Source organism: Lynx rufus, unplaced genomic scaffold, assembly GCF_022079265.1.
Source record: "Lynx rufus isolate CCGP_SWC_20201006 ecotype Redwood Valley unplaced genomic scaffold, mLynRuf1.p SCAF_3, whole genome shotgun sequence".
Taxonomy (NCBI): domain Eukaryota; kingdom Metazoa; phylum Chordata; class Mammalia; order Carnivora; family Felidae; genus Lynx; species Lynx rufus.
In genome coordinates this window covers 144,031,547-144,053,559 of record NW_025814845.1, presented here as the reverse complement: position 1 = coordinate 144,053,559, position 22,013 = coordinate 144,031,547, and the positions used below count along the sequence as shown (strand labels likewise).

The window sequence follows — 22,013 nt, the reverse complement described above, 5'->3', positions numbered from 1 at the left end:
AAAAAGGTAAGATAGCAAGAAAAGATGTAAAAGTCTTCAAGACACTCTTCCTGAGAATCAGTGTATTTGGTGAGATCTCTTTTATTTGTGTAACTGGAGTTTCCCAAGACTTTGCCAGCTTTTGCATACAGGACTTTTGCCACCTGAAAGTGCCCCTTATTGGATCTCTGAGAGCATTAGGGCTTGACTTCTGTATGCACAAACAGGCCTCTCCAGTTCTTCCTTTCAACTGCCCTCACCAGCACTGGTTGCCTTACCAAAAAGGACATTGGTGCTGGTCCCTCCATGAAAGCTGTACTGTCTCCTGATGTTCCCAAAGGAAACCCTGAAGGTTCTAAAGCCCAGGGTTGTCACTGAATCAAAAATCATGTTTGGGTGCTCGCTTCAGCAGCACATATACTAAAACTGGAATGATACAGAGAAGATTAGCAGGGCCCCTGTGCAAGGATCACATGCAAATTCGTGAGGCATACCATTAAAAAAAAAAAAGAATCATGTTTGGTATGTTCCTCAAAGTGTCAGGCAAAGAGTTCTTTTTCCCTCTCTGGGGTACATTTTTTTGATTGGAAATAAACACAGTGCTGCCAGAGTCCCTGGGTCTCCCAGAATCCCTCCTGCAGTCCCTCTCCCTACCTGGCTCAGAAAGGAGTCCACTGCAGAGGACTAAAGAAACATAATAATATTATTAGCTGGCACTTACAAAGGACATAATGTGTCATGCACCACTTGAAGTCTTTTATGCAGCTTAACTCGAAACACCCCTGAAAGAGACTTACTACTAACACCCACATTTTGCAAATGGAGTATAGAAGATTAAGCACTAAATGCTAAAACTGGGACCTGACCCCATGCCTTCTGTCTATAGAATCTGTGCTCTGAAATGTTACTGCTTAACAAATATCAGGCTGTCTTTGGCATTCCTATCTTTCCCTCACCACAGATACCACTCTCCCCCAAGCCAAATCCCTAGTGAGAATTAATGCCGTAGGCGCTGGCTCAAGCTGAGACAGACCTATGCCACACTACTATCTTCCAAAGTTTATTTTTCCCATCACAATTAAAAAACAGTTCTCTCAAGCCCCAAATGTCATGCATTTGGCCATTAACACTCTTCAGTAGCCTGAGCTGGATTTATATCTTCCCTAGCTGTTCTTTTGGCAATGGTAAATTACCATAGAAGGACAGAAAATCTGGAATAGGGGCCACTACCCAGAAATTACAAACTCTGCCAAGGCTCTAAAATAGGAAATAATAGGAGCCAGTGGGAACCAATAATAAGGAACCAAAAAAAAAAAAAAAAAAAAGGAAGTCAAAGAGATGAAAAAAAACGTATCAACTTAGTTACTACCTTTGGCCACTTATTCAGATGCTATAATCAAACCTTGTTCCTGTAATTATAACTCAAATCCCTTGGCATGGAAAGAAAACAAGTTTACCTAGTTCCTATCTTTGCCAGTTCCCCAAAATGCATCTTTTCCTCCCCAAGCCCATCCCAATAAACACTTAACTGAGAGTTGACAATTTCACGTGTGATAATTTGTGAGTGCTGGTCTCAAATGGATCTCAGGTGCAGCTAATATAAATGATAAAATCTCAAGGGCTTGCCAGCTAGAGGTGTAACCTATAAACAAACTGGTTTTAATAGCAATTCATTCTGTGACAGACACTGTGTGATGACTTCTCTGAAAGCATTCCACAGAATAAAAGAACTTGTGTTTGCACAGAATACCATGGCAACTGACAATTACATCTCAATAGAAACCTTTTTTTTTCTTTAAGCAATCTAATCAAAATTTGGGAGAATCAGAACTTTCCTGATAAATTGGTCTGGTAAATTAGAGTGCTTGCTCCTGCTTTGTGCCATAGGGCCCAAGAAGCAAAAGCTGGGCAGTTACTCAAGGTGGCGACTGTAGGAGGAGATGAGCGAGATCTATCCCTCAGTGTGGGGTGAAGAGAGAGAAGTAAAAGATACGCATATATGTAACCATCCATATCCTCTACATCAATCAAGGCCATTGGATGGAATTGAGTTGATGGCCATGCAACAGCATTTCTTTCCCTTTCTTCAAGGAGTTGGTCACCCTTTCATGACCTCTACTTCCCTCTGACAGCTTTTGTACCTTTCTCTGCAAGTTCTTCTACCTCTAGTTGCTGTTCTACAAACCAAGGTTGACACTAAGTCCACTTCTCAAAACCATTACGTTAGCAGTGGGACCCTTGGAGTAAAATCAGAAAACAACTTTGTTTTCCTACATGACCATTCAAATTCACTCTTGGGGCAAGCTCTTCCCCTTGCATTTGGATAAAAACTCTTTTAATCAGTCTCAAATTTAAAAAGTCTTCCAGCAATGTCAAGTCATTAAAAATTATTCTTTATTCAGTAATGAATATGTACAGGATGGTGCAATAAGTTAAAATTTCAATCTTAATTAAAAGGTTACAGTCTTGCATCTTGGATAAGGCATGCTGGGCTTGTTGCTGCTCTCTCCTTTCTGGACACCCACTACCACACCTAAGCATTCACTCATTAGATATCTTTGGGTCCCCAGGAGCTGAATTCTCCAAAAATCCTTTTTACTGCTCCAACACTTTTATGCTTCCACGTGAGTGATGGATTAAGAGCAGCCAAACTGGTTTTTGACTACCTAAATCATGATCCATTCAGCCAATTCATTAAAATATCCATTTGGCAGGGGCCAAGATGGTGGAACAACATGGAAGATTTTTTTGCATCTCTCATCCCTGAAATGTAGCCAGATCAACACTAAACCATTTTGGGGAGTGGGGGAGAGGGGAAAGTGGGTGGTGGGCATTGAGGAGGGCACTTGTTGGGATGAACACTGGCTGTTGTATAGAAAGGTAACAAATACTTGGAGACTGAAGACCATCCTACTAAAGAATGAATGGGCTAACCAAGAAATTAAAGAGGAAATTAAAAAGTACATGGAAACCAATGAAAATGATAACACCACAGCCCAAAGCCTCTGGGATGCAGCAAAGGCAGTCATGAGAGGAAAGTATATAGCAATCCAGGCCTTCCTAAAGAAGGAAGATAGGTCTCAGATACCTCAACCTTACTTTACACTTAAATATCTATAAAAAGAACAGCAAACAAAACCCAAAACCAGCAGAAGACAGGAAATAATTAAAGATTAGAGCAGAAATCAATGCTATCGAAACCAAAAAACAGTAGAACAGATCAATGAAACCAGAAGCTGGTTATCTGAAAGAATTAACAAAATTGATAAACCCCTAGCCAGTTTGTTCAAAAAGAAAAAGGAAAGGACCCAAATATATAAAATTCAGAGTGAAAGAGAGGAGATCACAACCAACACTACAGAAATACAAACAATAAGAGAATATTATGAGCAATTATACACCAATAAAATGGGCAATCTGGAAGAAATGGACAAATTCCTAGAAACATATAAACTACCAAAACTGAACAGGAAGAAATAGAAAATTTGAACAGAATAGAAAAATTGAACAGGCCCATAACTAGTAAAGAAATTGAATTAGTAATCAAAAATCTCCCAAAAAACAAGAGTCCAGGGCCAGATGGCTTTCCAGGGGAATTCTACCAAACATTTAAGGAAGAGTTAACACCTATTCTCTTGAAGCTGTTCCAAAAAATAGAAATAGAAGGAAAACTTCCAAACTCTTTCTATGAAGCCAGCATTACCTTGATTCCAAAATCAGACAAAGACCCCATTAAAAAGGAGAACTACAGACCAATTTCCCTAATGAACATAGATGCAAAAATCCTCAACAAGATACTAGTCAGATCCAACCAGATCCAACAATACATTAAAAGAATTATTCACCACGACCAAGTGGAATTTATACCTGAGATGCAGAGCTCATTCAGTATCTGCAAAATAATCAATATAGTACATCACATCAATAAAAGAAAGGACAAGAACCACATGATCCTCTCAATAGACGCAGAGAAAGCATTTGACAAACTACAGCCTCCTTTCTTGATAAAAACCCTCAAGAAAGTAGGGGTAGAAGGATCATACCTCAAGATCATAAAAGCCATATATGAAAGACCCACTGCTAATATCATCCTCAGTGGGGAAAAACTGAGAGCTCACCCCCTAAGATCAGGAACATGACAGGGATGTCCATTCTCACCACTGTTATTCAACATAGCATTAGAAATCTAGACTCAGCAATCAGACAACACAAAGGAATAAAATGCATCCAAATCAGCCAGGAGAAAGTCAATCTTTCACTCTTTGCAGTGACATAATACTCTATGTAGAAAACCCAAAAGATTTCACCAAAAAAACTACTATATCTGATCCAGGAATCCAGCAAAGTCACAGGATATAAAATCAATGCACACAAATCGGTTGCATTCCTATACACCAATAATGAAGCAACAGAAAGAGAAATCAAGAAATTGATTCCATTTACAATTGCACCAAAAACCATGACATACCTAGGAATAAACATAACCAGAGGTGAAAAATCTTTACACTGAAAACTATAGAAAGGTTATGAAAGAAGTTGAAGAATACACAAAAGAAATAGAAAAATATTCCATGCTCCTGGATTGGAAGGACAAACATTGTTAAAATGTCGATACCACCCAAAGCAATTAACATATTCAATGCAATATGAATATGCAATATAAAAATAACACCAGCATTCTTCACAGAGCTAGAACAAACAATCCTAAAATTTGTATGGAACCAGAAAAGACCCCAAATAGCCAAAGCAATCTTGAGAGAAAAAAAAACAAAAACAAAGCCAGAGGCATCACACTCCTGGACTTCCAGATGTATTACAAAGCTGTAATCATCAAGACAGTATGGTACTGGCATAAAAACAGACACTCAGATCAATGGAACAGAATAGAGAACCAAGAAATGGACCCACAAACATATGGCTAACTAATCTTTGACAAAGCAGGAAAGAATATCCAATGGAATAAAGACAGTCTCTTCAGAAAACGGTGCTGGGAAAACTGGACAGCGACATTCAGAAAAATGAACCTGGGCCACTTTCTTACACCATACACAAAAATAAACTCAAAAATGGATGAAAGACCTAAATATAAGACAGGAAGTCATCAAAATCCTAGAGGAGAGAGCAGGAAAAAACTTCTTTGACCTCGGCTGCAGCAACTTCTTACTCAACACATCTCCAGAGGCAAGGGAAACAAAAGCAAAAATAAACTATTGGGACTTCATCAAAATAAAAAGCTTCTGAACAGTGGAGGAAACAATGAACAAAACTAAAAGGCAACCAATGGAATGGGAGAAGATATTTGCAAATAACATATCAGATAAAGGGTTAGTATCCAAAATCTATAAAGAACTTGTCAAACTCAACATCCAAAAGACAAATAATCCAGTGAAGAATGGGCAAAAGATATCAATAGACACTTCTCCAAAGAAGACATCCAGATGGCCAACTGACACATGAAAAAAATGCTCTATATCACTCATCCTCAGGGAAATACAAATCAAAACCGCAATATCACCTCACACCTGTCAGAATGGCTAACATTAACAACTCAGGCAACAACAGATGTTGGTGAGGATGTAGAGAAAGAGGATCTCTTTTGCACTGCTGGTGGAAATGCAAACTGGTGCAGCCACTCTGGAAAACAGTATGGAGGTTCCTCAAAAAATTAAAAATAGAAGTACCCTATAACCCAGCAATTACACTACTAGGTATTTATCCAAGGGATTCAGGTGTGCTGTTTTGAAGGGGCACAAGTACCCCAATGTTTATAGCAGCACTGTTGACAATAGCCAAAGTATGGAAAGAGCCCAAATGTCCATCGATGGATGAATGGATAAAGAAGATGTGGTGTATATATATATATATATATATATATATATATATATACACACATACATACATACAATGGAGTATTACTCTGCAATCAAAAAGAATGAAATCTTGCCATTTGCAACTACGTGGCTAGAACTTGAGGGTATTATCCTAAGTGCAATTAGTCAGTCAGAGAAAGACAAATATCATATGACTTCACTCATATGAGGAATTTAAGATACTAAACAGATGAACATAAGGGAAGGAAAGCAAAAATAATATAAAAACAGGGAGGGGGACAAAACATAAGTGACTCTTAAATATAGAGAACAAACAGAGAGTTGCTGGAGAGGTTGTGGGAGGGGGGATGGTCTAAATGGGCAAGGGGCATTAAGGAATCTACTCCTGAAATCAGTGTTGCACCACATGCTAACTAACTTGGATGTAAATTAAACAATAAATAAATTTTTAAAATACATAAAAATAAAATAAAATATCCATTTGGTCTTTTGATTTAATTACAATTTATGGTATGTCTTCTATTTACAGAGCACTGTGCTAAGGATACTGCAAAAGACAGCTCTCTGCCATTCAGAAATTTTCCTCTAGTTCAGATGGGAAAACATGCACACAAATAAGTAGACCACAACACCGTGTATACTATGACCCTATGGTCATGAGAATAGTAAATGCTGCAGGAAATTAGTAAAGGAAACTATCTTTTCCAACATGGATTATTGGAGAAGACTTCATGAGGACATAGAATGTGAATTTGAAACTCAAAGGCCATATAATAATAATAGCTCAATATGGTGTTTTATGCACATATTTCTATTAAACCCTACAACAACCTTACAAAATAGGTACTATATTATCTGTAGTTACATATGAGAAACCTAAAAGCTAGTGGTATCAAGTAATTTCATTCAAGTTCCCATAGCTGAGAAGAGAAGATCAGGGACTCAAACATTGTCTACTTCAGAACCTTGGAGAGTACTTTCCAAAATGGGAGGTGGAGGTGGAGAATAATACAAATAAGAAAACAAAGTGAGGAAAGGTAAAGGGTGGTCAAAGAATGGGCTAACAGGACATCCCATTTTGACAGGGGGAAATAAGCTCAGTATGAGGTATTGGAAGATGACAGAAATGTTTGATGGAACGTGGACTCAATTATCTACAAATGTGAGTAGCTTTTAGGAAGAACCTCTAACAGAAGAGCATGTCTGGCAGCTATTTGTCCCATTTGTGTCTACCATCTCCCCTAGTGCTGACCACAACAAGTTTGTCATGAATTTAAGCCTGTGTTTATTTCACCTCTTTCTTTCTTATGCCCCTAGGAATTGATCTGACAACTCCTATATGAGGAGAGTTTCTATTTACACAGTCCTGCATTCAGGTGTCTGGACAGCTCATCCTCATGACATGACTCTCCTTTTCCACAACCCAAATAAATAAAAATGCCAATCAAAAGTCTTCAGTAGGGCAGGCTGCTTTTTTAATCTTGTAGTGTGTTTAGAGGGTAAGAGTGTGAGCAGGGAGACATGTGAGAGAGGGGAAATACTAGAGAATAACAGTGAGGTGACCTAGAGGAAAGATCTATCACAACTAAGAAAAACTCATTTATCTGCTCAGAGAAAAACAGTCAATTATGATTTTCAGTGAGGTCTTAGGAAGTGTGATATAAGCTGCCATTTAGCGAATAAAAAAGCCTTCTTATTTTTTTTAGGTGTATATTATCTATCATTATGTTTGACTTATAGAGAGTGATATCCTTGTGAAATGAAGGGGTCTAGTGAGTTTTCTTCAAAACACAACAATTAATTGTGCTGCTCCTTCAACTCTTTCCTACATGACCATTTTCGACCTAGACCTAATGTACTTTTAATCCTCATAGTCATATCACTGAGATTTTGCATTTACTAGACTACCTAGCTACTATCTTTTTTTCTTTTTCCAAATTAAAAAGAAACAAATGAGATGCACCTAGGTGGCTCAGTTGGTTAAGCGTCCGACTTTGGCTCAGGTTATGATCTTGGGGTTTGTGAGTTCAAGCTCTGCATTGGGCTCTGTACTGATAGCTCAGAGCCTGGAGCGTGTTTCGGATTCTGTGTCTCCCTCTCTCTGCCCATCCCCCACTTGCTCTCTCTCTCTCTCCCTCTCTCTCTCTCAAAAATAAATAAACATTAAAAAATGGGGGGGGGGTGCAGTGCCTGGGTGGCTCAGTTGGTTAAATGTGAAACTTCGGCTCAGGTCATGATCTTGCGGTTCATGAGTTCAAGCTCGCCATTGGGCTCTGTACAGACAGCTCAGAGCCTGGAGCCTATTTTGGATTCTGTGTCTCCCTCTCTCTTTGCTCCTCTCCCACTCCTGTTCTGTCTGTCTGTCTCTCTCTCTCTCAAAAATAAATAAACATTAATTTTTTTTTTAATTTTAAGGAAAGAAATGAAATGGTAAGTGCAGCCATTAACAGCTGCAGAATGAGTTAGAACTTCAAAACTCAAAGTGTCTAGATTGTTACTGGGTCTGGCCCTATACTGTAACTCCTACAGGGGTTGGTAGGTCTTTTCCTGTGACTGAGGTACAGGAGGAAATTCCAAAAGCATCAGGCATAGAATAATTTATATTTCCCATGGGGTTCTCCCCATTTCTCTAGGTATGGTCTCAGATTTGGGGTTCTCTTTTCAGGCATTTTTTTTTCTGATATAGTAATGTTTGAAACCTTGCTTTCAGTCACTAAAGAAGAGCAGCAAATATACATGAAATGCCTCCTTAGGAGATTCAGAGGTACTGGTAAGTTCTGCAGTAAGGAATTGCCTTCAGTTTTATTTCACCTGGAAGTCCCCATACTTTTCTTCTTGTAATAGCTATTATCATCCTGTAGACACATGTTAGGAAGCACTGTTATAGATGAAAATAAAGACATGCAACATCTGGCCTGTCAGACTGGATTATAATAAAAGTCTTTTGGGTTGACAGGAAAAAAAATGCATAACTGCAAGTGTATTTTTCATGCATCAAACACCTATAAATTACATATCCTAAATATGAACTATTATGATGGAATTTTAAATGCCCAAGATAAAAATAAAATAAATAAATCAGAGTTTATCATTTCAAGTTTCATTTTTATGCTATTTCCAACAGAAGTATACTCTCGTTCTCTAGAAATTTCCTTGAAATTTTTAATGAACATTCTAAATGTACCTGGGCTACATAGCCTGGCTTCTTATTCCACCTTTATAAATAGGTCTGACCCACTGAAAACTACAGAGATACAATTATGTGCCAGAAAAATACAACTGTAGATTTTTTTTTTTCCCAGAAACTGCAATAGAGCCCTCCTGTGGCTAATTTAATCCAACAAAATTTCCCTGATCTAAGCAGAAAAGCATATAAAGAAGCAGTTTTACTGCAGCTATAGCCATGGCAATGTGCTTTGAGTCTAAGAGCCCTGGGAATAAACAGCTCTATGACAAATATACATTCCCTTAGAAAGAGAAAATAAAGCCTAAGGATAGAAGGAAAAGAATTTACCTCTTTATTTTGCAGACAGTGTCTGAAGTCATTTTTATCAATTTCATGGCCGTAGTTTACCAGAAGGAAAGGCCTGGAATTTAGGAGCTATTGCAGCAGTGAGAAAATATGTGTACCTTAAAAAAGGAAAACCACCTATTTCCATGACTCAAATTTCCCAAATGTTAAATGAGAAAAGAAGTTTCCATTTATCCAGAAACAATTTATCTAGCAGATACTGTAGACTGAGTATCAGTGTCCTCCTAAAATTCATATGTTGCAAATCTAAATGCCCAGTGTGATGGTATTAGAGGTGGGAGGGGGGTATTTGGATGGTGATTAGGAATTAGTACCCTCATAAAAGAGGCATAAGAAAGCTCCCTTGCCTCTTCTCCCATGTGAGATTATAATGAGAGATGGCTATCAATGAGGAAGTATATTCTCACCAGGCATCAAATCTATCAGCACCCTGATCTTGGACTTCCCAGCCTCCAGAACTAAAAGAAATTAATTTACACTGTTAATAAGTCATCAACTTGTGATATTTTATTATAGCAGCCCAAACAGAGTAAGACAGAAATTGACAACAAGAGTGTAATGTCCTTAACAAACACATAAAAAATGTGGAAGCAGCTTTGGGACCAAGTATTGGGTAGAAGCTGGAAGAATTTTGAGGTGCATGCTAGAAAAAGTCTACATTGCCAAGAACAGACCATTAAGGTTGATTCTGGTATGAATCCAGAAAAAAAAGAAGAGAAAGCCACAGTCTTTTAAGGGAATACCTACATAATCCTGAACAAACATTGGTAGAAATATGGACAAGAAAAGCCATTCTGATGAGATTACAGATGGAAATGAGGAACATATTAGTGGAACAAAGACCATCCTTGTTATAAAGTGGCAAAGGACTTGGCTGAATTGTGTTCATATGTTTTATAGAAGGTAGACTGGAAAGTGATGATAAAATTGGGTATTTGGCTAAGGAAATATCTAAGCAAAGTATAGAAGGAATGGCCTGATCCCTCTTGGACTGCTTTATAGTAAAATGCAAGAAGAGAGAAATGACTTAAAAATGGAATTATTAAAAGAGGAGCAGAACTTAAAGATTTGGAAAATTATCACCCCATCTATATTGGAAAAAATGGGAAAAAGCCTATTCAGGAGAAAACACATAATGCATGGCCAAATTTGATAAAGAGATTAATATGAATCAGCTATCTCCACAGAGGCTTGGAGCTATTCTTCCAGATAATGGGGAGATTAGTCAGCCATCTAAACACAAGTTGTATGGGAAAACACCCAGTCTTCCTTCCTGTGTGTCTACCTTACTCTAACACTACTGCCACACTCACAACACTTCTGACACCAAATGTGGGGGGGATTTCTCCTACCAAGCAGTTCTCTAGACACCAGCTGGGTGTCCTATAACTTAACTCAATTCTGACACTACCCAGAGATAGCATATGATCCCACAGATTAAAGGCTCATTCCCACAAGACTGTTCCCACCCCACTTCAGATGTCAATCACAAGTCCCCACTGTCACCCTTGCTTCTGACTAACAGGCTATAAACCTGAGGCTCCCACAATCCTCTCCTCAGATTCAATTAATTTGACAACATCTCACAGAACTCAGGGAAACACTTATTTACCATTTACCTGTTTATTAAAAGATATGATAAAAGATACAGAAGAACTGTCAGACGAAGAGATGAATTGGATGAGGTCTGGGAGGGTCCTGAGTACAGAAGCTTCTGTCCCTGTGGAGTTGGGGTGTGCCACCCTCCCAGTATGTACGCATTCACCAACCTGGAAGCTCTCGGAAGCCCCTACTACTAGAATTTTATGGAGGTCTCCTTACATAATGTTAAAAATAAAACCACAGGCCCAAAATGGCATCACTCAGGCCATGTCACTAAACCAGAGCTTAATACCTAACCTAACTGCAGTTTCAACCTCGCCCAGAAATGTAAATCTTAAGTGGTCAGTCAGGAATTTTCTGATAAGCACCAATGAAGTAATCTGTCACCAGGGCCCTCTCAATTCCCTAAGGAATATAAAGTAATCTACATAAGACTTCCCCCTAAGGAAAGATGATCTTGCTTGGAACAATCCTTCCTTTTCTTTTATTAATGACTTTAGTGCCCTATCCTACTTCCCATAAAAACCTTCCATTTTGTTCAACTCCTCAGAGCTCCCCTCTACTTGCTAGAAGGGATGCTACCATGATTCATAAATCACTTAATAAAGCCAATTAGATATTCAAATTTACTCACTTGAATTTCTGTTCTTTAACATTAGGCATGATCAGTTATTAACTCTTTTTCCAGCTCAGCTGAAAGTTCCAAGCTTCTAACCATGGCTTGGTCTTTCTGGTAATCAGCTCACATCTAGGAGCCCACCCAGAGTCACCTCATTAGAACAAAAAATGCTCATGGTGCTCTTAATACTTAGCAATTTACAAGGGTTTCAGGAGCCCTGTGCAGGAACCAGGGTCAAAGACCTAATATTTATATTTTCTGTTACTTCTGTTATCTGTTATCTTCTGTTATTCTTTTAGGCCAAGACCAATATCCAAGACAATGGAAAGGCATTAGAGGTCATCAGAACTGCCCCTCCTGTACAGACTCAGAGTACAATGGGGCAGAACATTTTCAAAAGAGGGGCCACCACCGCCAGGTGCCGTCTTACAGCATAGGCTCTGCTTCCCCCCACTCCAACACCCTATTCCTCTGCACCCCAGGCTGGGGTCCAGCAGGCCCTGGTGAAGCATAAGCTGGGCTCAGCAAAGCCTAGGGGACATGGTTGCCTCCTCCTAGATTTCTAAGGATGCCTCCAAGAACCTCAGGGTCCAGGCAAAGAACCACAATGGAAGTGGAAACACCACAGAGAGCCCAAACTAGGGCAATGCCCAGCAGAACCATGAGGGTGAATACTACCTCATTACCCCAGACTGGTAGTCACCACTGTGCGGTCCCAAACAAGAGAGCCACAGGTACACAACGCCAATCCACAAGAACCACAACATAAGCTGTGCCAAGCAAACCATAGAGGCAGGGTCACCCAGAGCTTTGGGGACTCAAATTCCACCTGGCAAATTCCACACTCCTGTGTGTCTGGAAGGCAGAACCTCCAACCCAAAGGTCCTATAGGGCTGAACATCGAGTCAAAGATTATTTTCAAACCTCAAGGTATAACAATTTCACATTTGAAGTTTGGACTTGCTCAAGCCTTTTCTTTCCTATTTCTCCCTTTTGGAATGTGAGTGTTTATCCTATTCCTGTCCTGTAATTAATTGTATTTTGGAAGTGCATAACACATTTGACTTCACAGGTCACAGCTGGAGAGGAATTTGCCTCAAGATGAATCAATCATATCTTGAGTGTCACCCATATCTGATTTAGATATTCAGATGAGACTTTGGACTTAGACTTTTGAGTTGATGACACATGATAAAGACATAAGTTGGGGGGGAGGGGGGGTGCAGGGTAAGGGCAAAATTCTGTTATAGCAACCCGAACAGACTAAGACAGCAGACCTCAATTTATCAAGATACAAACTCAAAACCAGAAAGTAATAGAAAAGAAAACAAACATATTGTTCTAAACTTGACTTATTTACTGGTGTTCCTTGTTACGGACCAGAGAAGGTTTCTTTTATGTTGTCTGTTGACTATCTGAGGACCTGAAACACAACTGCAAGACCTACTTCTCATCTAATTTCCCCACACATCTCACAGTCTTGGCTACCTCTCTAATGATGCTTTCTTATCTCTCTTGCCTCAAAGCTTCCATGGACCACTCTGATAACCAGTACATTACTGGTTCATTCTGGCCTGTGGAACCCTCTTCCCATAAACTGCCCTCATGTGCAATGGCCGCCCTCTTCCCAACCCTGATGTAACCTATACCGAAGTACATGAACTGAATAATTATGAAAATTCACTTCCTTCCTGAGGAAAGAGCTCCTGGTAAGTCTGCTTGGGTGAACTTCCACTGATTCTAGGTAGGGTGGTATACAGTGGCTAAATCATTTTGGGGTTTTGTGGATATGTCTAGGAACTTACAGAGACCAATTCACAGTATCTCACACAGTATCTCACACCCAGTGAATATCTGTTAAATGATATTTTAACAGACTGATGGGTGGATAGATGGGTATACAAAAATAAAATGGGTGTTAGACATCAATTTTATTCTTTTTCAAATATTTTTTTACTTATTAAAAAAATTTTTTTAATGTTTATTTACTTTTGAGAGAGAGAGAGAGACAGAGTGCGAGCAGGGGAGGGGCAGAGAGAGGGAGACACAACTCAAAGCAGGCTCCAGGCTCTGAGCTGTCAGCACAGAGCCTGATGCGGGGCCTGAACCCACAAATTGCAACATCATGACCTGGACTGAAGTCGGAAGTTTGACTGAGCCACCCAGGCACCCCTCTTATTCAATTTTTTTTAAGTTTATTTACTTATTTTGAGAGAGAGAGAGAGAGCACTAGCAGGGGAGAGGCAGAGAGAGAGGGAGAGAAAGAAGCCTAAGCAGGCTTCACACTCAGCCCTGAACCTGACGCAGAACTCAAATCCATGAACCGTAAGATCATGACCTGAGTGGAAACCAAGAGTCCAACACTTAACCAAATGAACCACTGAGGTGCCTCAAAATCAATTTTCTTCTTCTTTTTTCTTTAAGTAGGTTTCATGCCAAGTGTGGAGCTCAACACAGGGCCTGAACTTGCGACCCCGAAATTAAGACCTGAGCTGAGATCAAGAGTCGAATGCTTAACTGACTGAGCCACCCAGGCACCCCTTTATTCTTAATTTTTAAGTAAAACATTATGTTCATTATGACATATATATATATATATATATATATATATATATATATACATATATATGCTTCTACAGTTAAAAAAAATTAAAAAGAAGAGGGGTGCCTGGGTGGCTCAGTTGGTTAAGTGCCCAACTCTTGGTTTCGGCTCAGGTCATGATCTCACATGTTGTGAGTTCAAGCCCTGTGTCAGGCTCTGTGCTGACAGTGCAGAGCCTGCTTCAGATTCTCTCTGTCCCTCTCTCTCTGTTCCTCCACCACTAGCCTCTCCCACTCAAAATAAATAAACATTTAAAAATAAATAAATAAATAAATAAATAATAAAAAGGAGAGCTTGGTGCCTTCTATATCTGATAATCTTTTATGTGGATACCCATACAATAGCGGACAATGCTAGCTATCATAACAAATTAATGCAGACATTTTAAATTTTTTTTAATGTTTATTTATTATTGAGAGACAGACACAAAGTGTGAGCAGGGGAGGGGTAAAGAGAGGGGGAGACACAGAATTTAAAGCAGGCTCCAGGCTCTGAGCTGTCAGCACAGAGCCTGACGCGGGGCTCGAACTCACAAACTGCGAGATCATGACCTGAGCCAAAGTCGGTCGCCTAACCAACTGAGCCACCCGGGCGCCCCAATGCTGACATTTTAATGGGTCAATATTATAAAAGTTTATTTCTTGCTCATAAAGCAGTTCAATCAAGTTAGCTGTCCATGTTAGGTGGTTTTCCTCCCCACAATGATTGACAGATCCAGGTTTCTTCTACATCGTGGCTCTGTTATATCCCCGAGGGCCTCATTATCCAGTTATCCGAGGGGGAAGAAAAGGTGGAGAAGGCACACACACGTCTTGAGAAAATCTGGCCTGGATGACATACATCTCTTTTATTCACATTCCATCAGCAACGGTTAAACACCTGGCCATACCCAGATGCAGCGTTAGTAAAGTGCCTGCCTGGATATCTGCCGCCTACCTAGGACACATTAATGGTAAGGAAACGTGGGCACAAACTTTTGGTGAATACCTACCTATCTCTGTTCAACTTCAAAAGAAATACAAAACTATTAACAAAGTTTTTTTTAATGTTTATTTATTTATTTTGAGAGAGAGATAGTGCGTGAAAGCAGGGGAAGGGCAGGGGGTGGGGGTGGGGAGAGAATCCCCAGCAGACTCAAAACTCAGTGCTGAGCCCGACACAGGGCTCAATCCCACAATGGTGAGATCCTGAGCTGAGCTGAAATCAAGAGTTGGATGCTCAACCAAACGAGCTACCCAGGCACCCCTAGCAAAAATTATTTTTAATGAAAATATTCAATGCTATTTTCAAAAGAGCACTCTCATATACTGCTTCTGTCAGCACAAAGCCTGCTTCGGATCCTGTGTCCCCATCTCTTTCTGCCCCTCCCCCACTCGTGTTTTCTCTCTCTCTCTCAAAATAAATAAATTTTTTAAAAATTTTTAAAAAGAAAAAAAATTTTTTAAAGATAATATTCCAAAATATTTTAAAGCTTTATGTATTGAGATGTTGACCACAGTTATTTAGAATAATGAAAAATTAGAATAGTGGAAACATACTACTAAGAGAATAGTTATGTTGTCAAATGGCATATTTATGTAGCCATTGAAATATTTATGAATCACTTTAATAGTATTTGTTATAAAGCTTAATTTTTTAAGCAGTTACAAAATTGTATGTGTAGTATATCTTAATTATGTAAAAAACTGTAAGAAACATGTAGGAAAACACTGAATATACTAAATATTTGCTGAGTTTGCTCCTAAGAGGTGGGATGTAGTAATTATCTTTTTATTTTTTCACACTATTCAAATTTTCTAAAATTAATGTATATTATAAATTTATATTCAGAAAAAACTAACTTAGGGGATGAGGAGAACAGCCTTATACAAGATAGATATTATTGGCAGAATTTGATTGGATCCTTCTAGTAACTGCTCCACCTCCTATTTCCAGGCTATTTTCCCTATTCTTGATCTTGGCGGCTGCTTGTGAAGTTCCCTGTAACATACTAGTAAACTTGTATCAACTGAGTTTGTTTTTTCCAACACTGCCTTTTGTTGTTGTGTCATTTACTATTTCCTGACAGTAACAATAGTTGCTCAGAATTTTAGGTCTGATCAACTCTGTGATACTCAAAGAATAAAATGGTTGAAGTCATTATTTTAAGGAGACTGATCTGGAGCAGGGTGTCTGGAAGACTGGGGTATGATAATGACTTACATATTTTTTATACCTCTTTGATGTGAATATCAGGAATGCTGACTACATGATGTCTACAGGACTCTTCAGTAGACTGTGAGCTCCTGGAACAGAGCAATTGCATTATTTTGGTTTCCCCAGTGCCTAACATAGCCCTGACACATAACTGCTGCTTAATAAATGTTTCAAACGAATAAATGAGGAAAGTAGGAAAGGAAGGATGAGTAACTATTTAATAATGGTGACTGCTATTCTGAATACTAGTGCAGATTAGCCACTCAACTAATATTTAGTGAGCAAATATTGAGTGCTTGTTTGTTCTAGGAACTAGATTCCAAGATATAAAAATTGGATTGGTGAATCAGTTTCATCCAGTGTATATGTGAAGATCTGGGACCCTCTGAAGGCTTTTTAAGATGTGTTTGGATCATCCACCTAGTGCTAACTAAAGGCTACACAGTCTCAGGGCTACTGATGTCCATTAAGCATAGTCAGGCAGACCAGAGTTTGGTTATTGATTAGTCAGGTAGTTTGCCAGGGTCAAGTGGTCAGAGAGCATTGCGTGTGGTGTCAAAGGTTAATGTAACAGCTCATCTGCAGCCCATCAGTGTAGCAGCCGCCTGGGATCAACTCTGCCTGAAGCTTCTGCTGTGTTGTAATCTGGCAATTTAGACAAAAATTATCCCTTCCCATCTCTCCATTTCCTCCAGACTTAACACAGTCACCTGGATGTCCCTAACTGGGTCTTCAACGATCAATAGTTCCTGAAAGGAGTCCTTTGTATAGGATAGGCTGGGTATCTAAATGCCCTATGGGCTCCGGGCCTTGTCAAAGCTGGTGTCATTCTCCAGAGGTGGGCAATGGCCTTAGTCACCAGGATTCATCTCATCCTTGATTGCTAGGATGAATGATTTCCCCCATTTGGAGCCCTATGAATTGATTTGTCTAAGGATGTAATTCTTACACCTGTGCCACTTTATGTGGTTGTCATGCCATGAATACTGCTTCAATGCCAACTATGGCTGTGTCCCAAGACCTGTGATCCTAAGTGGCATCCTGTCTTGTCTTTAATTTGCAGCAGCTCTCATAACAAATGCAGCAAGAAGTGTTTAAGAAGCTAGATGACATCTGTGGTCTTGAAAGCATGTAAAAATTTATTATTTAATACTTGTTAAAAATTTCTTTCATCAGGAGCTTAAAGTTAGCTGAATAATAGCATCAGTCACTCTTTTAAAGAATACATGGGAATGCTTGATTACATATTATTTTATTAATCCACGTTTCACTAATGACGAGGGACCATAAGGCAGGCTGAGCGCAAAATACAAGCTAGCATTACCACCCCTCCCCCCCACGCCCCCACACCTCACACCACCCCACTCCCTTGTGGGATGTGTGTGATATCCCTCAGGCACTCCTGGCTGCCCAAGAACAAAGGAAAGGAAAGAAAACAAATGGTTAAGTGATACAGATCACAGTCCTACAGTACACGAATATCCATCAGTTTACAAATATCTTAGTAAGTTACAAGAAAAGGCAATCTTATCAATAACCTAATCTTCAGAAACCTGTAGATTCAGTTTCCTAGAGCCCCAACATCATCACCCCTCCATAGTGATATGGGGACCAAAGGCAAGAAGGAAATGGCAGGGGGGCGCCTGGGTGGCGCAGTCGGTTAAGCGTCCGACTTCAGCCAGGTCACGATCTCGCGGTCCGTGAGTTCGAGCCCCGCGTCGGGCTCTGGGCTGATGGCTCAGAGCCTGGAGCCTGTTTCCCATTCTGTGTCTCCCTCTCTCTCTGCCCCTCCCCCGTTCATGCTCTGTCTCTCTCTGTCCCAAAAGTGGATAAACGTTGAAAAAAAAAAAAATTTAAAAAAAAAAAAAAAAAAAAAAAAAGAAGGAAATGGCAGGTAGAAATAAATTTCCTTATAACCTGCATCCCATAGACAAATAGTTGAGGCAAATATAGAGTATAACATTTCTTCAGGAAACCCCTACTGTCCTAATGTTAATTCCTTACTAGAGGGAAAACAACCTTAGCTTGACAACAGCAAGGCCTCAGGTATCCTAGGAGTCGTCTTTAGCATATCAAAGTCCTTTTGGAGGCCTTCCTTTTGCCTTTACCTCCCCAACCCCATGTTATATAACCAGTCATTCTTCACAACCCCAGCACAGCTCTTTCTGCCCACTGGTCCTGTCCCTGTGCTTTAATAAAATCACCTTTTTTGCACCAAAGACATCTTCAAGAATTCTTTCTTGGCCATCAGCCCCAAACCTCATGAACCCCCACCATCACCCCAAAACCTCATCACTAATAGCCTACAACCTAAACCCAGCAACTTCTGGCTGTAAAAGAGTTCTACATTTCATTGTGACTACTGCAGCAGTGTGTGTGTGTTTTCTCAAACTGTACTGTAGTTAGGATCCTTGTCTTTTTTTATCATTTTATTTGGTTTTAGAACCTGGAACTATGCCGTCTTGACATTTATTTTACTTGTCACTCTATAATTCTGGTAGGCCATATCTGAATTTTCATTCTTTAGAATTCTACAGAGCCATGTCCATGTACCTTCTTTTACAAACATTTCTCATTAAATGTGTGTGTGTGTGTGTGTGTGTGTGTGTGTGTGTGTGTGTATGATAGTTATTTAAGGGAAAATCAAAGGTCCTGCGTGATGTGGGAAACAAAGGCAGAAGGAAATGTACATAAAATTAAATTTACTTATAACCTGCAGCCCAATGACAAATACTTGAGGCTGGCAGAGTATATATAAATATATATATTCATTCCTCCAGAAACTCCCTACTGTCTTAATGTTAATAATTTTTGCTAGAAGGAAAAACAACCTTAGCTTGACAATAGCTAAGCCTCCAGGTTCCTGTGAATCTTCTTCAGCATATGAAAGTCCTTTTTGAAACTTCCCCCCTGGCCTTTACCTCCCCAACTCCCAAGTATGTAATCAGTCACTCCTTGCAATCTCACAATCTCAGGGCAGCTTTTTCTGCCCACAGGTCCTGTCCCCGTGCTTTAATAAAACCACCTTTTTGCACCAAATATGTCTCAAGAATTCTTTCCTGGGCATAGGCTCCAAACTCCAACGTTTTCCACATCACTAGCAATCACCAATCACTTCTTTCTTCATATAGAGGATTTTTCTACAGAAGCCCACCAGCACCAACACCAACAATAAAACATCTGTTTTAAAGTATGGTGATGATAATTACATCACCCCGATTTGGCAAAAAAAGAAAAATAATCCAAATAGATATAATTTTCTCCCCCAGCAAGGTCAGCAATCTTATACAAATCTATGGACATATTGTAGCTTAATTTGAGGGAAACTTGGCTTTGTCTCACTAACACACTTTTATTTCTTAAAAATAAGAGGCAGGGGCACCTGGAAGGCTTAGTCGGTTGAACATCCGATTCTTGATTTCGGCTCAGGTCATGATCTCACAGTTGTGAGACACAGCCCTATGTCAGGCTCTGTGCTGACAGCATGGTGCCTTCTTGGGATTCTCTCTCTCCCTGCCCCTCCCCCCAAATAAATTTAAAAACATTTTTAAAAATAATAAGAGACAGACTACTGTAGAGGCTGCTTTTAGGCAACAGGCTTGAGCAATGGAAACTTGAGCCAGGCAAAAGGACCCACAGTGACCACTGAGCTGAATGCAAACAGGCTTAGTAAGTGACCCACCTGGAAATGTCCATAGGCTCTAACCAATGGGCTACTTACACCCAGGCACAGTTCCCAAGATTACCATAAGAAGGGAAAATTCCATAGCTTCCCATACTTCCTCACTCCACCCTATAACTATAGACCCTCACCATCGCCTCATGGCAGTCTCTCCTTTGCTGTCCTGCCCACTGCTCCCTTGCCGTGTATTCAATAAACTTCTGTCTCTTTTGTTCTGCCTCAGGCGGATCTTTTCACCACCTGTGCCCCGAGCCCCCATCCAGTCAGAGTGCACCACAACCACTCAATTGGTAGGTGGCAGGTTTAATAAGCAAGGGAACTCACACATGAGGCTTGTCTTGGATGGCTGCAAGACAAGCAGATCTCTGCAACTGCTTGCCAGAATCTTGAAGTTTATAGAGAGACCTTATATGGGCTTAGTCACATACACATCCAGATGGTCTCAACACCACATTACTATCTTAAGGCTATGTCCTTGGTGCAGCTGCTAGTGTGGAAAGGCAAGCATAATGCACACTCCAAGGACAGAAGAAAGGATGAGGAGCCTCTGATTGCCCAGCAATAGCCTGAGAGTCAAACAGAGGTCACGTCCTTTCAGGACCTCCTCCCACATCCTGGGAAGCAAGAAAGTTATTTTCCCCCAAGTAGTGACAAAGAAATCTGTCAACCAACTTAAAGAAGGCAGCTGAAAATAATTAATTGTTGTATAGCCTCATTTCCTCTTTTTTGGAAAAAAAGGGACCCAAAGCTCTATTCACCTTTGATAAGGGGATGTTCAAAGGCTATATCTAAAAAGATGCATCCTTTACATATGAATTTCCTATGTTAATTCATATAGAATTTTTAAAAACACAAGTGTTTCTCTGAACTATAGATCTCATTCAGTGCAATTACGTAGCTGTCTAAATCCCACTGATTGCTACAGAGCCAATATTACATAGTGTTGAGAGTACTCTAGACTGTCAAACTACTTGGCTTTGAATTCCACCTCCATGCTTGCTGTGTGAACTTGAACAACCCATTTGACCTCTCTGAGTCTTAGCTGTCCTAGCTATAAAAATAGTAATTTCCCCAAGGATTGACATGAAGATTAAATCAGTCAATACATGTAAAGCATAAAGAAAAGTACCAGTGTACGGTAAATACTACATTATTATATAACAATTTCATATGCTAAATCTCACTGAATTCTGTCAAAAAGTCAAAAATTGCTATATCTGTGCCTGTTTAAATAAAATACTTAATGATAATTGAAAACTTTTATCAATAATTGCTTTGTTTCAGGACGGTGGGCACTGATACTCTAAAGAAGTACACCAAATTTGGTAAAATCAGTTCCATAAAATTATTGTGGAATAAATGTGCAAACTGAATGAAAGACACTAAATTTCAAACGTTGAATTAAAATAGAAACTTCATTTACATTCTATCAAAAATGGTTGCAAAATTATCTTAACGATTAAAAAAAAAAAAACCCAAAAATACCTGAACTATTATTCAGGGCAAAGTTTTGGTTGTAAACTTGAAAGTATGCATAGTAAGTGGATTTTTATGGGTTTCAGTTGCCAATCTGGTAGGATTCAACTAAAAATAGCAGTAATAAACCTTCCAGTTAACACAGCATATTAAAAATATCCACTTTCCTCCTCTTTGTATGATACCTCACTAAAACAAAAACTGAGGAGGGGCGCCAGGCTGGCTCAGTGGGTTCGGCCTCCAACTCTTGATTTCAGCTCAGGTCATTATCTAGAGGTTCTTGGGTTCAAACCCCATGTCAGGCTCTGCACTATGAGCTTGTGAGTCTATCCCTCTTCTCTCTCTGCCTCTCTCCTGCTCATGTGTGCTCTCTCTCTCAAAATAAATAAATGAACTGGGGTACCTGAGTGGCTCACTCAGTTAAGTGTCTAACTCTTGATTTCAGCTCAGGTCATGATTTCACAGTTTGTGAGTTTGAGCCCCATGTCGGTGAC

At 39.7% G+C, this 22,013-nt stretch overlaps 1 non-coding gene across 1 annotated transcript; it reads left to right on the top strand.

Annotated features, from left to right (window-relative positions):
• Positions 1 to 375: 375 nt before the first annotated feature.
• LOC124521389 (U6 spliceosomal RNA) lies at positions 376 to 482 on the top strand. The gene has a single exon (XR_006964487.1). It is a non-coding gene; the product is annotated as a U6 spliceosomal RNA (small nuclear RNA).
• The last annotated feature ends 21,531 nt before the right edge of the window (positions 483 to 22,013 follow it).